This window comes from Manacus vitellinus, unplaced genomic scaffold (assembly GCF_001715985.3).
Source record: "Manacus vitellinus isolate BGI_N305 unplaced genomic scaffold, ASM171598v3 scaffold_35_pilon, whole genome shotgun sequence".
Taxonomy (NCBI): Eukaryota; Metazoa; Chordata; class Aves; order Passeriformes; family Pipridae; genus Manacus; species Manacus vitellinus.
Window position 1 is genome coordinate 2,889,837 of NW_021940498.1, and position 6,339 is coordinate 2,896,175.

The following is a 6,339-nucleotide window of genomic DNA, read 5'->3' on the forward strand; positions in this document are numbered from 1 at the left end:
ACTTGTGTGGATACAAAAGGTTAAACTCACTTGTCCCCTTACCAGTGTTAATCAAAAAACCACTCTACCCTAACTGGAGCTCAAGAAAATCTGCACTTCATATGATGAGGTCTCTGTAAAACCATCCAGTTCTGAGTCTGCTTCCTTTCTAAGACAATCTGTCTACTCACCACCATCCTTCCTTGAAAAATTATGGTTAAACAAAATGCTTCAGTAAGCTGATTTCATCCAAATTCTAACATATATTGTATGTACAGTAAAAAGCAGCACAAATAATTTACAGAAGAATGCAAGAGCTTTCAAAAAGAGGTGTCTTCCATGCAAATGAAGGAAATCCATGAAATACATAACCAGCAACTTTTACACTGTAATTCATTTAACACTTTTCCACCTAGAATATCTTCTGAATATCAGATTTGTGGTTAAAAATGAATACACACCTTTCTGTACAAATCTACACACTTTCAAATATAAAATCAAATTACTATTCTAATAGTCTCACCATATTTCCATGCATGTATATGAAAGTACTTTTTAAAGTTTGCAGATTACTAAGCAATTTTAAATTGTGGTACAAGCCTATGCACAGTAAACTTAAGCCTCTGGACAGCAGACCTGCCTTTTTTAGTCACCTTTCAAAGATTTCCTAAAACTATTCCTTGGACCCCAAGGCTTCCTAGAATCACTGACTGCAAACCACTGTCAGAGACACACCAATGCCACCTTTTCTCTATTCTGCTGGATTTCACAATATAGAATAGTTTTTAATCCAATATCCTGAGCCATTTATAGACTGTTAGTAAAAATGTTTGAAAATTAGAACATATATTTATATGTATGTATGTATATATAAAGTAACCTCATACCACAGTCACATTAAGCAAGTGTATTAGCATATTCAAAAAGGAAGAATCATCTTTAGTGTCTGGAGAAATACACTGCAAAATATTCTGTAAGTAAAAATGACTGTAAGTACACCAGTCTCTAACAAGCAGAATTCTTATGGACTGAGCCAAACAGGATCATAAAAGCTTTTGGCTGTAAACGTTGCAGAATCCCATCTGGTTTCAGGGGACAAGTTATTTTCCTCTCCATTTAAGCTTCCAGTAAGAAATTAGAAAAAAAAGGAAAGAAAAAACAAAGAAGAGACCTTTTCTTATGTATACAAATTATATCCATAAGCTACTCCAAACAGACAGAAAATACTTCAATCTTATTACAGAACAAACAAAAAACCAGAGTGTAATTCTTGGCATACAAGTTTCACATTACAGTAAGCAGTATTTATAGTGTACAGAAAAGGGATAAGAAAGAAATCTTAAAGGCCAAGTTTGTAAGAATGCAAATGACCATTGATCAGACTATGCCTGGTTAGCTGGATAAGTAACAGCATAACTGACCCCCCCCCCACACACACTCATTTGGTTTGTGTTTGGTTTTGGTTTTTTTTTTTTTTCTTTAAGCCCAACACAACAGAGTGTTGAGTAGGGAAAAGAAGATTTCTCTTAATACCCAAGAACAAAAATTCTGAGTAATCCATGTTTGCTCACGCAAGCATTCATTGTTAGTGAAGTCAGAGCAGAAAAGCTTTTTCAGCAAAGTAAACACCATCACAAGGAAATGTCTGGCTACGCGGGATATAAGCCTGAAACTCAGTCTTTTTATCTGATGTTGCTCTTTAGAAATATTTTCTGTATGTAATACACTGCTTTGATCCAATAAAAGTAATAAGACTAAAGAGGTTTCTCTGCAATGAAAGATAACATTTTATAGGGTGCACTTACTGTAGCTCATAAGTATTAGGTGAACAGTAGTTTTTGCAAATTTTGTTCAGGGTATGCTGAACTGCTGCTGAAAATGAAGGTTCACATGATCTCTATGTTAAATCAACTCCCTGAATAAAGCTGTAAATTTTTCTTTATAATAGGAACTGATGGAAATATTCCTACTTAGTGTGATGCCAAGATCAGATCAGCTATCATTCACTTAACTACTTAGGCATTGCCTTAAAGAAAGCACATGGATATTTTGTATCCCACGTAAATCACTGACTTACTAAAATGCATCACCTGAGGTGAGGACAGAACACACACACCTCAAGGAAAGCATCAGACTTATCACACACAAAGGATTTTTCTAAAATTTTTTAACCATTTTAACATATCAGAGTAGACAGAGGACTAAATAGTAGTTTAACAGTTATGAAATGGGTGAAAAGGAAATTTGGCACTCAAAAATATTCCTACAACCTAAACAACTTGATTTTGCATATATGCCTTTTAATTTCCAGAAACTGAAAAGCTACAACATGACAGATCTGTAAATATGATAATAGTGGTAAGTCAGCACTGAAGTGGCTATGCTAGAATTGTTTTCTAAGATAATAGTGACTGATCTTGTTTTATAATGGTACCAATTAAAGAAATAGTAAGGCTCAACCCTTAACTGCAAAATGCAGCAATGCTTTCTAGCTACTGGATTGAATTAGTTTATAGATCAATTCAGCCTGCTTTAAAACTGCTGCCAAAAAAATGTTAGAGCACTAACTTGTTCTTAATTTAAACTTCACTAGAGGACTTGGACAATTATCCATGGGTTCTAGGCACCTCAAAACAGAGTCACACTTTCCTGTTGAAAACTACCTTAAGAATGTAAAAGAATACCTAACAAAAGGAGGGCAGCGAAATAAAAACAAGTATTCCAAGAGAAAAGCATCACCTTTCCCAGCAAAAACATTCAAGCCTTGAAAAGAAACCCTTCAACAATCCTTACTCCTCTAAAGCAAGAATGTAATGACTGGCCAACAACATCATAGACAAAAATGTTAAACTGGGACCACGTTGCTTTCATGTAATCCATTGACGATGTAAGAAATGATGAAAAAAATCCTTGGCATATTATTATCATTGCCATTTCCTCCAAACTGGAAGCGTTACTACTTAGTCTCTGTCCAAAGGTTATATCCTTTATTAGGGGAATAAACTTTCCCAGTTCCCACTGGACCATACTAAAAACCTGTATTTTTACTAAATATTTCACTGGAATCATTCCTGGGGAACCTGGGCGTCTGCAGACCTCTTGCCAAGCTCTGCTGCTCTTTTACCAAGTTTCAGCTCCATGGTTTTAAAACTTAGGGATTGTTTCCTTCTTAACTTTGTACAGGCATGCCTACACTAGTGCATTTGTTCAGATCACAAGGGTATTTCAAAGCTAATCCTCACTAACCGTGCTTTTCTTTACATCAGAAAGTAGGCTGGGAGCACACAAACTGAATTCTTTTTGGATGAAACTGCACTGGAAAGCTGAGAGAGTACTCAACGTGCTCCAGTGAGTAAGAGGCACTCAGAAAGGAGCAGGCTGGAGGAAACAAACACAAGCCACACAGCCTGGGAGGGACATCAGGTTCTCAGCACCAACTCTCTTGCTCTGCAAAAGCAGTTTGACGAGGCTGCTCTCCTCAGGAGGGAGCCTGCATTGCATCCACTTCAATCATTTATCCTGGTTACTTCACTGAGCCTCAAGAAGCTTAGGTTTCTTTAATATTCATTAGCATGACTCTACTTCAGCCCAAAGAAACTTCCTCCACACATCCCAATTTCCTTGATTTTTAAATCCTTTCCTTACTGTCTTTTCTTCCTTTTACTTACAACTGTTGGGCAACTCTTCAGCAAAGTGATTTGGTTCAGTAACTATTTTGCTAGGCCTAAAATCTACTTACTGGTCTTCAAAGATGAAGTTGCTTGTAGAAAGACTGCCCAACATGAAGTTTCTAAATTTAAACTTCTTTTGCAGTAAAAGTTAACCTGATCTTCAAAGGTGCCCCCTGAATCCCAGAGGAATTACACACATCTCCTTGCGAGTTGGTGCCTGAGTAACAATGATTGCAATACCATGAAGTTCATCTTCTGATAAACAATTTGGAAAGCATAATATCATTTAATGGCAGACAGGAGACATTAACAGCCTAGCTTTCATTTCAAGGATTGATTTTGAAAAAAGAGTAGTGGGAGTGGGTTTCATGCCATCATTAGGAGACTGGAAAAAGTAAGCAGGGCTGAGATCCTGACATCCACTGACACAGAACAGCACATTGTCATGTACATGTTGTACTTCTGAGAGCAAGAATTTCATGTGGCAAGAAAAATTCTACCAATTAAGCAGTAATCCAACTGACTGAACAGTGGTAAATTAATTGCAAAGTGCTGGTTCACACCAACACAGATGCTTTCATGATGTCCTCAGTGTGACAGGAGCTACAGAGCCTTGAACTAAAGTATGGTTACAAAATATTACTAAAAACACTTGGCATTTGTTATAAGAGAGTGTTTTAAGTTTTGAATTCCTATTAGCTAGTACACATAATATTAGCTTTGCATAGTAACAGTGCATTTTTAAATTTAAGCAGTCACGTATGGGCTGTGAACAATAATAAAAATGGGTCAATGCGTATCAAGTTAACATTTCAAAGCAAACTTTCCTGACCTTTCTGAAAGAGGAGGGTTGAAGACTCTCTCAGTAGTCCCCTTTTTTGCCTTTTTTAGTCCTGTCTTCTGTGACCTTCTCTCATTATCTATTTTGATTCTAAAAAAAAAAAAAATCACCCAAACCCAAAACAACAGGGGAGGGAGCTGCAAAGTTTCACTCGTAGAATACTCGGCAAAAGTTAAAAGAAGCAGACCAGAAAATACAGGAACAAGACTTGTAAGGATTTCTGTGAACCAGAAACAAGGCAGGCCAGAAAGAACTAAATAAATGGATGACAGAAATTACTCATAAGAAGAGTGATTTTCCAAACAAGTAAAACTTAGAGCAAACACATGCAAACCCCCCAAACCAAACAAACGAATGAAAACTCTCCCCCCCCCACACCACCCCTTTTGAGATTAAACTGTATTTCTTGGCTTAAGAAACGTTTGCTTTTAAGGACGAGCATTTTGGATCAAGTCAGTTTTATTTCTTGTTACTAACAACATGATATTTCCTAGTTAGAGCTTCTAAGAGATGAGCTGTTGCACAGCTGTTTTGTTTTACAGAAGCACTGAAATGCAATGTTACCATTCCACATATTATATCAGAAGCCTGCCTGTAGACAACTGAGCTGTTATGTCTAGTCTTTTACAGCAGCTTATCCTTCTTATAAGTAAATAAAAAACCCCCAAGCATATTACAGTTAAAGGGTTGAGATTACAGGAAGGATCCATTACATTTCCATACAAACACTTACAACTGCACTTGCTCAGCACGAAACGACCCAGGAGCCTCCAGGCCATGCAGGTTCTCAGCACAGCTGCAAGGAGCAGCTACAGCTTAAACTCAAGGTTCCCATGGATTTATGTCCTGAGTGCTAGAAAAAATCAGGAGAGTGAGAACAACTCATCACATTTCAGCTGAAAATGCTATAGTCTTGAGCATTACCAGGCATACTGAAGAGAAATTAATATATATGTAGGAGGTCAGTGTGCACCGAAGCAACAGCACATAACATTGGGTGGTGTGTAAAAACCAAATTCTCTGGGTCTCTTTCAGTCACTCTATTGCCTTTCAAGGCACCACTTAATGCACAGACCAACATGGAGCAAAAAAAAAAAGGGAATACTCCACAAATCTCATTTAAACCTCCAAAGGAACTTCTCTGCTTTGTTCCTAAGGCACAATGAACTTGTCTTGGAGCAGCTAGGTAGAACTCATTAATTATTTTAACATTCTAAATGTAATGGGAGAACAGGATTGAAGGCTGACAGCCACTAGGTCCTGAGAAAACAACTCCAGAGAAGCCTTTTTGCACAGATGCATCAGTATTTTGTGCAATATATGATACCAAATTCAATGTTTTTAGAGCAACTCAGCTGTAGCAACTGTGTGTGTGAGGGACCTGTGCCTGTGCACCAAGGTGGGAAGGAGAGGTGAACATGCAGCAGGTTTGATGTTCACAGAATGATCAAAAATATTCTGTAAGCAAGAGACAACTAATAGCTGATGCAGTAATAGGGGAAAAAAAATAAAAAATCAAGCACTTCACAAATGGGACTGTCCCCATTCCCACTCCTTCCAACAGGCCTTCATTCAGACCAGTGTCCTGGTAGGAGAGGAACAGGAAGAGCTGCTGCAGAAAAAAAAACCACCAAAAAACCAAGAAGGCAAATAATAATCAAAAGAAATAATTAACTGCTGTTTTCAATAAGGGCCTACTACAGATATTTAGATTCAGAGTTAACAAAAGGCCAAAGGTGTCACAAAAAGAGACATGAAAGGTAAATACTTTCAATGAAAAACCCAACTGTCAGAACTACAGCATCCTGTAAGAAAGATTTTTCTTACAATAAGACTTAGGTCTCCCTA